We start from the raw sequence: 11,814 nt of genomic DNA, 5'->3' as shown, positions 1-11,814 counted from the left end.
GCTTTGAGAAAGCAGCCACCTGCCTGCATGCATGCAGCAACCTATTTCCACTAATGACCATTGTTCGTGGATGTGGTGAATAAGGCTGTGGAGAGACGTTACCTTAATGCCAGATCTCATTGGTGGTGATAAGGGGGGATCCTAGAATCATTAAGGTTGGAAAAGACCTCTCAGGTCATCTAGACTAATCATCAGCCCACCCACCACGTCCCTCAGTACCACATCCACTCGGTTCTTGAACACCTCCAGGGATGGTGACTCCACCACCACCCTGTACAGCGTGTTCCAACACCTCACCACTAGTTCTGAGAAGAATTTTTTCCTAATATCCAACCTGTGTCTCCCCTGGCACAACTTATGCCATTACCTCTAGCATTCAAGAGGAACAAAGAGTCTGCCTGCCGGAGAGCAGAGCTCTTGGCTTGTGTAGCCTGAAAAAGGAGAGGGAGCATTACTGCTGTCTAAAAGTGTACTGGGGCAAATGAAGGGCTGGTGGGAGAAGCTGACATCCAGAGAAGGAGGGGAGCCAAGAGACAACACAGTTGCAGTCAGCCCAGTCCGTATCAGCCAGGAGCCAGCTGGGGCTGGAGGCTGGGAGGACATTTGCACATCACCATGTTGTCATATGGAGGAGAAGGGTCAGCAGAGGCACGTGGAGCCAATCTCACGCATCCAGCTCCATCCTGTACACTAAGCTATAGTAGTTGTTCTCTCCTGCCTCTTTGCCTTCTTTTGCTCACACTAATCGTATTTGGAAATGTTGAAAGGAATGCGAACTTCTGTAAGGAGACAAGTTTGTACTCAATTCCCTAACTTTATTTCCGTAGCTCCAATCTTACGTTGCTTCAACCTGTCCATGTTTGAGTTGGACGTGGCACAAACAGACATGACCTGGTAGGAAAGAAAAGAAGGAAGAGTATTGTGGAGTAACTCCTTCATTTTGACAGCAGTAAAGCAGTACCCTTCACAACTGTAATAACCCCACTGTATTTTCTGTGCCCTTTCCAGTGCAGGGGAGATTGGCAGCACGCTAACATACAATTTCTCCTCCTCACCTGGATGCCAGCCCCAGCCCAGCAGGCTGACTTGAGTGCCCATGCAGCACAGGGCACATGGACACCCCTGTGCAAGGAGGCCCTGCAAGGCACTGCCGCTCAGATGGGTATTGCCTCCTGCAAATGAGTCATGAAACTTCAGTTCTCCTCTTCTTCCCTGTCCTAGAAGGGCAGAATGATGAGTGCTTTCTGCAGAAGGGAGCTGCCGCTGTCAGAAATGGAGGTGGTTGCTGCAGGCATGGTACATCTAATCAGTTTTATTGATGGCTGTGCCGTGTGAGCAGAACTTTTCCCTGTGAGGCTGTGAGTATTAAAGATATTTGTAACTTGCTTAGGCAAAGTGTAAAGTTCCTGTAGGAGACAAAGAAGGAATCAAATATTAATGCCTCTATTACCAGCAGATGCTTTTAAAAGACAGTTGTAACCTGTGGGTTCAATCATGCAGGGTGAATTCAGCATGTAGGCTGCCAGCGTTTACTGCTAATGCAGATGATGCTGAATCCTGTCAGGAGCTAATCTGATGCATTGTTTTAATTTTTCCCTGACACAAAAATGATCAGAGGTGCATGTGTTTGCAATCAGTGCCACAGTCTAACACTCCAGGTGATGAGTGATAACTCTCATCAGCCACCTGGAACTTTCGCATGGAGTTGAGAGTTTTCTTCCCGATGCTCTATTCTGAAACACACGGAGTCTGCTAAGCGTTTTACCTGTGCTAAAGGCACAGAAAGATTTACAGAGCCAAGCAGTCTTTCCTCTACTGCCTGCTCTTGCGCTCTTTCAATTCCTAGCCTGTGGTCTCTATGAATGCAGTATAATTTAAATACCCAAGGAACTATGATAATTTTCTGTCAGTAAGACGTGTGCTACGTTCCCAGTGGTTGTTGGTGTCTGTGGCGGTGCTCTTGGGTTACTTGGGTTTTGCTTTGTTTAAGGCACGTGGGGTTGGTGGTGAGTTCTCCAGTGTGACTGGATCCTGGAGCACCTTGTCTGCAGCTCTGAGGAGGCTGGGACTGCCTCACAGCATTTGGCTGAGGTGGCCTCCTTTGCAGAATGGATTGCTGGTAGTGCCAGTCGTAATTAGGTTTTCTAAACACTTTATTGTTAAATCTCTGTCTTATATTACTTCTAACTTAGCCAGTCTTATCAGGCTGAAATCTCCTGCAGTAGGTGTAGCTTAATGCTGACTTGCTAAAAGCTAAAATTCTCGTGCCATTTCTGGGAACACTGTTTGGGACAGCTGCTTAGGTTGTGTTGTGCCCTTGAAAATCTTACTGTGCTGTACTGTTGGTATTTATTTATTTATTTGCTTTTGCAATTGATGAAGGACTTAAAACTCATTGAGAAGGTAAGGCTTGAAATGTGTCTTTTGCCGTTTGTGTGATTAAAACCACTTGTGAAACTACAAGTCTTTGAAGAATTCAGGCCACGCAAACTGGGAAAAGCCCTAGAGCTTGATGTCTGCGCTCTTTTTAGAGGGTATGACTTGTCCTGGTCTGCAAATGGTGAAGAAAGCTCTACCCTCAATCACTGCTCCGCACCGCAGTAACCTGCTGCAGACCCAGCCGCTAGGCACAAGTGGTGGCTCCCCCCTGCCCCTCTCTCCCTCAAACCTTAGCATGGGAGTTGTTCTTACTTGATTGTCACATGCTATTGTTTTTTACAGAATCCATATCTCATTCATTGTCCTGGAGAGGTGGGTGCTCCTACCTGGAAGAAAAGTAAGATGCCTGCGGTTCTTGAAGAAGCTAGGAGGTGGATACTGAGAGAAGGGAAAGAAGGGAAAGGAAAGAACCAAAGGAAAAAGTAATCCTACAGTTATATGGGATGGTTTGAGTGGGAAGGGACCTCAAAATCCACACATTTCCAACCCCCTGCTGTGGGCAGAACTGTCCAGGGCCCCATCCAACCTGGCCTTGAGTGCCTCCAGGAATAGGACACCCACAGCTTCTCTGGGCAGCCTGTGCTTGTGCCTCACTGCCCTCTGAATAAAGAATTTCATCCTAATATCTAATCTAAATCTCTCCTCTTTTAGTTTAAGCCATTCCTCCTTGCCCAATCACTATTAGACCATGTAGAAAGTTGGTCTCCCTCCTGTTTATAAGCTCCCTTCAAGTACTGGAAGGCTGCAGTGAGGTCTCCCCAGAGCCTTCTCTTCTCCAGGCTGAACAAGCTCAGCCTCTCTTCATAGGAGAGGTGCTCCAGCCCTTTGATCTTTCTCATATTCCTCATCTGGCCCCACTCCAAGAGCTCCACGTCCTTCTTGTGCTGGAGGTCCAGGATCTGGACGCAGTACTCCAGATGGGACTTCACAAGGGCAGAGTAGAGGGGAACACTCCCCTCCCTCTCTCTGCTGGCCACCCCTCTGCTGATGCAGCCCAGGATACCACTGGCCTTCTGGTCTGCAGGCACACTGCTGGCTCATGTGCAGCTTTTCATCCATCAGGACCCCCAAGTCTTTTCCAAAGGGCTGCTCTCAATGGGTTCTTCTTGTAGTCTGTACTCATATCTGGGATTGTCCCAACCCACATGCTACACCTTGCACTTGGCCTTGTTGAACTTCACTAGGTTCACATGAACCCACTTCTCAAGCTTGTCCAGGTCTCTGTGGGTGGCATCCCTTCCTTTTGTTGCGTCAATTACACCACCCAGCTTAGTGTCATCTGCAAACTTGCTGAGAGTGCACTCAATCCCACTATACCACAGCCAATTCAGCAGTTTTTACAAAAGTTTGAGTGATGCTAATTAAGTTGTATAACTGTCTTCACAAATGGCCTCTAATAATGAGTTCCTCATTCGCTGACCGCAAGCTTTGCAATGTGACTTGCACGAGTACTTTTTGTCTATAGCTGCAACTGAAGACAGTTGATGCCATAGTTTGAATATAAAATTAAATAGAATTTTAGGTTCCACAGGTGAGGCTTGAAAACAGGAGGACATTTTTTCCTTAGGCTTTCTGTATGTCAGATCTCCACCTTAAAGTCTGTGTTCGTACGTGTTCTTTCACCTCACAGGCATTTAGGGAAAATAATTGCTGGCAGCAAAACTCTATAGCAACAGAGGTGATTTTCTCAGCCATGCTCTAGGCAGCGTCATATAAACACCCGATTTGACCTCTCTCACATTAGCATTACTTACCTTTTGACCTTGACTACACAGCTTCAACACTGAAGGAGTCTGGGGGAGAATGGTGTTGGTGTGAGCAGATATGTGCCATGACAGACCGAGTTTCTTGAGGGATAGTCACACTAGTTCACTCTAGTGGTAAATACGTGAAAAGCACATGTCAAAAGAAAGCCACAACATACACTTTCCTTCACTTCAATCTTAATTCCAGGAAAAGAGTTTATCTGTGTCATTCTTCTCCATTATGTGCATTAATGCACTGTGGAATTTGTAATATACTGCATGTGTTTAACTTAGAAATGCTTGGGACTGGATGGGGTTCGACTAGAGGGTGATGTGCATGCAAGGCTGCTGCTGACCCTCTACAGAAAATCCTGGAGACCTCCCAGCTGATGAGAAGAGTTAATGCTAAAGGATGAGGATCTACAGGGAAGGATGGCAGTCAGCTTCCCCTTTGGCGTCAAGGACTGCCAAGCACATGGGAATTCATTTTCAGGCTCATGAAGCTACCAGGCAGCAGGCAGGGTCAGGCCGGGTTCTGTCTTCTGTGCTGGGATGGCTGGCTCTGGAGACATGGGGACAGTCGTGGATATGTCTTGTCTCCAAAATAACTTTTGACGTGGCCTCACACAGGACTCTCATCTGAATGCTGAGAAACATGGGCTGGATGAAGGGCCTGGCAGGCAGATTGGAGGCCCTTTGACCTTCTGGACTCAAAAGTAAGTAAGCAATGGCTTGACACCAAGTGGCACAGCGTGACAAGCAGGGTGATGCAAGGGGTCAGCATTATTCGATATCCCTGATCTTGGGTGATGAGCCAGTGTGTACCTTCAACTGTTGCATGGGAGGCATTAAACTGTGCATTGGGTAGAGAAAGGCTTGCTGTGCGGGGTGACAGAACAGCACTGTAAAACCTGGGATCTGGGCCAGTGAAAACCTCGTGAAGTTTAGCAAGAAATGCAGAGTTTAGCATCTGGAGCAGAACAATCCAGTGCAGGCTAGGGACCTACTAGCGGGCAAGTATGTGTCATATGAGCTTACCTTCTTCTACTCCATTTAAATACTGTATGACCTCCAGAGATCCTTCCCAACATTAGCTGCTATACAATTACGGTCTGGGGAGGCAGTAAGCATAGTTCTCCTCTCCTTACTTCTTACCTTTGCTTTATCTTTGCTTCCTTTTTCTCTTGAAAACAGAAGTCATACAGAGTAGGAGGAACCTATGGAACGTGCCTGTTACAATTCCATGAAAGAACCCACGCAGAAGGTGAAACGCTGGCCAATTCCATCCACTGCAGATGTGTTAGGGAGATTTCCCTGGCCCTGTCTACTGCTAGCCTTTTCTCTCCAGACAAGGAGCAATGGTCTAAAACTTAAATGTAGGAAGGTCCATGCAAACATGCAGAAGAACTTCTTTATGGTAAAGGTGATGGTGCCTGGAACAGGTTGCCCAGAGAGATTGTAGAGTCTTCTTCTACGGAGATATTCAATACCTGCCTGGATGCCTACCTGTGCGACCTGCTGTAGGGAACCTGCTTTAGGAGGGGGGTCAGACTCCATGATCTCTTGAGGTCCCTCCCATCCCCTGCAATTCTGTGATTCAGTGATTCTCTCTCTCCAGCCCACTTGGCATGCAAGTAGGGCTCATTGTAGGATCCTTGGACCACAAACAAAGCAAGCTTGCTTAGCTGTTCTCCTGACCTCCTTACCTTGTTTTCCACGAGCACCTCCTTACCCCTGCAATGTGATCTCCTGCTCACACGCTGTTTTCACAGCAACGTGTACTGGGTGTGACGTGCTGAGCAACACGCAAACAGCAATTTCACTTCTCAGGAAGTTCCTCTGGCTTGACAGCTCATGCTGTTGACTCATGACAGATCTTTAACCTGGAGAACCACTGTTCCAGACCCAGTTTTTCTGGAGGACAGGACTGCGCTGTGCGCTTGAGCTGCGCTGTGTGTGCGCTGTGTATTTCAGAAGTATGCACCAAGTGTTGGATGGCTGCTAAGTGTTGTATTGATTCACACCCACATAGCAACTGAGATGTGCAGCTTATGGTAGGAACACTAAACCCCCCATTTGTTCACAATACATTCACAGATGCAGAAGCCATAAGGTATTTTTGTGAAGGCAATGAAACGTGCATGGCAAAAATCCTTGTAAATTGGTAATGGTTAAATTTCACCATTATTGCTTATTCAGCCTATTGGGTGGGTCTTTTGGTTTCTTTTACGGGTTGGGAGGGGGTCCAGGGTCATATTCTGGAAATGAAGACAGTATTTTTATTAATTAAGAAAAACGATGTTTGAGTTCTAAATTAAATCTGAATACCCTTAAGCTGCCCTGCTGTGAGTGCTTTTACGCAGAACTTCTGGCAGAGAGTCAAGTGTTGTCACCATTCCTATGCCCAATGTTTGCTATTTAGGCATGTATTCAGGGATTTCTGGTGAAGACAGGGCAATATTAATGCCTCTGTGCAAGCCCAAGTGAAACTTCACCCAAACTTGGGCATACAAAACCAAGACAGTCCGTGTCCAACCAGCATGAATGCACAGGGGCTAGAAAATGTTGTGTTAGGATCTACATCCTCATCTGGTTCATATATAGTTCACTGGTTCGCTATAAAGAGACTCTGTGCTCATCTATTCTGACTTTCTGCATCATAAAGTCTTTAAACAGTATTTCTGAACTTATTCTGTGTTGACCGAAGATGCACATTTAGGAAAGGGGAGGAGGAGGCAATCTGACCTGAATTTACAGAAGTCCATTAATGGAGAATTCATTGCAGCCCTTAGGAAAATATCTCAGTGTTAATTACCTTCACAGTTAATTACCTTCAATTATCATCACAGTTACGTATTTAATATTTATTTCTAGTCTAAGCTTTCTTCAGCCTTCATGTACCGAAGCGTATGATGCCTCACTTTGCTGCAGCCAGGAGATTAACTGTGACATCAGCTCTGGCGTAAATGCTGGACCTCACCATAACAATCATCAGCACTGGGAAGAACTGGGACTGACGTGTCCTAGTGGGGTTTCTGCCTTCCCTGACTTCTTCAGATACATCACAGCTCGTGTAACCTTCCATGGAGTAAGGCTCTGTTCTTGGCATGGACTGCAGAAGCACTGTCAGATTTTCAACTTCCTTGACTGCATGCGTCAGCCTCATGATATATGGGCTGAAGAGAAGTGGAAAGGAAGACATGTGAAAAATATTGCAGAGCTTTGTTTCTCCAGTATTGTTTCCACAGATTTGCTTTAAGAATCATATTAGGCTGGCAGGAGGAGCTCTTTTATTCCCTTGTGGTATAAATCTAAAACGCTTGCTTGCTATGGAGAAGACATTTAAATTTGCAGCCGTGTGGCAGCAATCTGTATCCTTCTGGAAATCACCTGCATTTATTCACCCTTAACGGCACTGTCACTTGTTCTCCTTGACCTTACAAAGGAGATGTGAGGATCAGATTTCCAGACACTGTGAATCCCTTTCTTAGAGACCAGTTTGAATTTCAGTCTGAAGTGAGACATTTTGCTGGGCACATGTTGAAGCACATTAGTCATGGAAGCGGTTGTAACCCATCAGTGACATTTGTCTGTGTTACTCTACCTGGTTAGCTGACACCAACTCCACAGTACTTGAAATCTGCTGACTTTACTGAAGGGTCAGGCTTGCTACGCCACCTAGAAAAACAAGGAAGTTGGAAGACACCATTTAAATACAGTTTATAAAGGATCTGAGCCAATCATTATGGGGAGAAGAGACATCCCAAAGGGACGGGAGTTTTGGAGCTTGCTGATGACTCATTTCATAAAACCAGAAAATTGACTTGCATACGTGTGATGAATAAAAGTAGATTATATATTGCGTACAGGTTGCTTGAGAGTAGGTTGGAAAAGGGCTTATTCTCATTACCAGACAGCTATGAGTATTCTTTATTAGGACATTTAAAATACATCTCCTGGTTGTCGTTAAGAGTAAGTACCATGCGCTTCTGGCTGATGACCTATGAGATTTTACTGACATCATTGCATGAGTAGAAGAATGAGCTTTATGTATGAGCTTCACGCACCTTTGAAAGCCGTACTTGGTTCTACTTAGAGCCATTTGCTGCTCAGAATAAACTCTGCTGGAAATCTTAATGGCTTTAACAGATCTCATTCTAAATATCTCTGTGGAAGAGATTCTTAACGTGCTTTTACTCACTCTAATCTCTGCTGCATTCATTAAAAAACACTTTGAATCAAAATGGCTCCAAACTCACTATTTTTGTACTCTTTCCATTTCTGAAAGGTTTGCAATTCAGGAAGGCTGTATGCTAGCTAATTCACTGCAGTTGAAATTAATCATAGGAGTGTTTTTCCCTTCTTGTTTTACTTTTTTTTCTTTCTTTCCAAACCATTACTTTTAATTGAGGAGATGGTGATTATTACACTGGCATTTACTTTCCAGACAGCGTGATTCACAAAATACCCCTTTGTTTGTGACTGAGTGGAGACCTACATTTTACTTGCACAGTCCTTCTGGTAGACAGAGCTGCTTTCCATGATTTCATACAAAAGGACTGACCTAACCTTCTGAAGTTTTACTCTTGGCTTCCTTAAAATCTGCATCAATCTTAGACCTGATCAGTCCTTGGCTGGATAACACCCTATTAATCTGGATGAAGATGCTGAGTAAAGCAGCATAAAGGATCATCTTTGTTGCATCTGAGCCAAGCTGTGCGCACGTAACCTTCTATTTGGCTGCCAATTCCCCAGCATAATTTTGCTTTTGTTTAGTAAGGAATGCATGACTCCACTGGAGGTGGGTTATAAAAAAAAAAAATCAAACAAAGCAAGCGTTTTACCTTTTCCATTCTTTCATCTTCTTGGTTCTGAAGCTGCATTCAGTATTTTTTACCCAAAATCCTCTCTGCTCAGACTCATACTAACTTCTTCAGAACAAATGGACATTCAAAGGGACCTCCCAACTATTTTGAAGAGTCCATTGTGGTTCACCCTCCACAGTACTCCTGCCGTGGAAGCTTTCAAGCGCTTGCTTTCTCCAGCCTCTCCTTTTCCCTCTGCAGCCTTCTTCCTTCTCTTATTCTCATTCATCCCCTCCAGTTTCTAACTAGCCTGTGTGGAAAATGTCACTTCTTGCATCTGTCACCAACAGACTGGTCAGCCCCTCTCCACAGAGCACTGCCCTTTCTGCCTTCTCCTCATTTGCCTCCAAGCATGTTCAGTGTACTTCCTAGAGCCACTGACTTTTGCTTCCCCCCCAGATCTACTTTAGATCTCTTCCAGTCTGTTTTTGTCCCCTACACAATATGTTACATGCTGTTACACCCTATCATCTCAAGAAGGTTTGTGACCGTTGACTTCTGGTTCCCTTCCTTCCAGGTCCTTGTCCCTTCCATTCTTTTCGCCAGAAGGATGCTGTCCCTCAGGGCTGCTCTTGGCTTTCCTGTCTGCTGCCCCTCTGGACAATGTCAGCCCCAAACAGAGCTTTGACTTATATCTTATTTCTCCCCACAGCTAAAAGAAAAAGACATGATGTGTCCTCCTGACATTCCTTGGTGGATACCTGGTCATGGCCAAAAGGCCAAATCTTTTCACATTTGCTCCCAGCTGTTACACAGCTATACACAGACCTGTAATCTTGTTTTCCTATGATTTGGCCCCAGTGTTCAGGCTTTGTACAAATATTTCCATTCCTTCCTGCCCTGTGCTTTCTGTACAAGTTCTCACGTCTGTTCAGCCTCCTGTGCTGTTTTCCCAGTTTCAGCCATTCTGTTCACACAGGACTGGCTCTGCTCTCCTCGCACTGCACGTTCACTAAGCACTTGTTCAAGCTGCCTGTACTGTCAATTACCCAGTTATGCCTCCTCCAGGTCCTTCCACTCTCTTCTCTGCAAACAGAAACCTCCCTTGATCTCCTCCGTCACTTCATTCAGCTCTACTTGTCAGGCTTTTTGGTTTCTGAGATGCTGAGCTTTCCCTAGCTGAGGCCAGGGCAGACAGGCCATTTTCCCGATGGAGGAATTCCTAACCACATAAGCTCGCTCTTCACCTCAGCACCTTCTTCTGGAGAAATTCAGCACACTGGTTTTCATCTCTGGGGCAGCAAGTACCAACTTCACCCTCTCAGCTGAGGCCTTTGGATCCAGCTCTCTGTTCCAGTCCTCCAGTGACCATACAGTGATCTGCCTTGAACATGCATTTCCACAGCACAGCCTGCTGAGCGGAAAAACAGAAGGCTCTGACTCAGAAATGCCCTGATTTGGAAAGGTTGATGGCCGCACCCCATGGAACAGAATGGCTGACCTTTGCTGGAGCAGCTGCTCCGTTACAGTGACCCAAAAGTGATATTTAGTCAAAATATGAAAAGCCACTATGCTCTCCTTCCAATGTTGCCTCGGCCAAAGAAGAAAAAAAAAAGAAAAAGGACAAACACTCATTGTTCAGGAGGTGGAAACTTGCCTTGTCCCGTCTGCTCTTGACTGGCAAAGAATAACAGACATTATTTCGCTATGTTCTCCTCAGTTTGTATCTCCCAACCTGCTGTGTATTTTGTAGCCCACAGAAATTCGATGACCAGGTATGACATCTGGAGCTCTCTAATGCTTGAGCTGATTATAGAATTGAAGGTCGAGTTGACTGGCACCCATCCTGAACGCCCTATGGGGAATTGCAGCAGAATTGTAGCATAGACTCCCGGTGTTCCTGGAGCAGGGATGTGAGGAAGGAGATCAGTAGTTTCCAATGGGGAAGATGACCTTGTGCTCCTCTCCAACTGTAGGAATGTGATTAGTTTTCTGCCTCAGCACCACCAGATCTTCATAATGTTTTTCCCATCTGACCCACATTTATTTTTGTAAGCATAATGTCTGGGTGTTTCAGGAAAATGTGTCATATGCTGACTCACAGTAAAGGAGTGATCAAAACAGGGCAAGAAATTTTCTTTCAGGCAAAGCAGTGGTGTCCCATGCGTGCATCTAACTGATGTTATCCACCTTTCTCATGCTGGATTGCAAACAACCAAAAGCTGGGGAAATAAATTCATGCTTGAGGTCCACTGTGCCTGGGGACCTCACATGGAAGCCATTGTGCTGCTAATTAATGAGGATAGATCCTGGGTCTCAGAATGCAAACTGCAGGAAACCATGGCCATGGGATGCTCGAGCATAGCACCATGGCATCTTTCTCCAGACTCCTAGAAAATCTGTGCCAAAGCACTCGGTCTCAAAGAAGGCTTTCAGGTGTGCAGCATCATACCAACACTGTCAAACCATCGGGGAATTCCTTCTGAAATGGGGGCAAAACGCTACATTTCAAGGGTACTTTTTCTGCTAATGCCTGCTAGGAATCATGTCCCTCAGTAAAAAAAATTGCCAGGTGAAAAGAGGGAGGTAAAAATATTCACATGCAAAAGTTGTGTGAGATAAAACATCTGAGAAGAGAATTATGGAAAAATCAGGAGAGGGAGTAATATGCCGACCCTGTCTGTGGTTCCAGGGCAGCCCCGCTGCCTGAGAGCTGTTTGTGCAGCAGGGATGGGAGAAACACCAGAAGGCATTGGATGTCCCCTGTGTGCCTGGGGAGCCCCACTGTTCCTACTGCTGGGAACACTCACATGAGGACACCCATG

The 11,814-nt window shown here is 45.7% G+C and overlaps 1 long non-coding RNA gene across 1 annotated transcript; it reads left to right on the top strand.

Annotated features, from left to right (window-relative positions):
• The first annotated feature begins 3,564 nt into the window (after nt 1-3,564).
• Nucleotides 3,565-8,007, top strand: LOC112531513. The gene is made up of 2 exons (XR_003073302.2): nt 3,565-4,900; nt 5,379-8,007. It is a non-coding gene; the product is annotated as an uncharacterized LOC112531513 (long non-coding RNA).
• Nucleotides 8,008-11,814: the final 3,807 nt, after the last annotated feature.

The sequence above is a fragment of the Gallus gallus genome, chromosome 1 (genome assembly GCF_016699485.2).
Source record: "Gallus gallus isolate bGalGal1 chromosome 1, bGalGal1.mat.broiler.GRCg7b, whole genome shotgun sequence".
NCBI lineage: Eukaryota > Metazoa > Chordata > Aves > Galliformes > Phasianidae > Gallus > Gallus gallus.
Note: the sequence above shows the minus strand (reverse complement) of the source record. Positions and strands in the feature narration are given on the sequence as shown.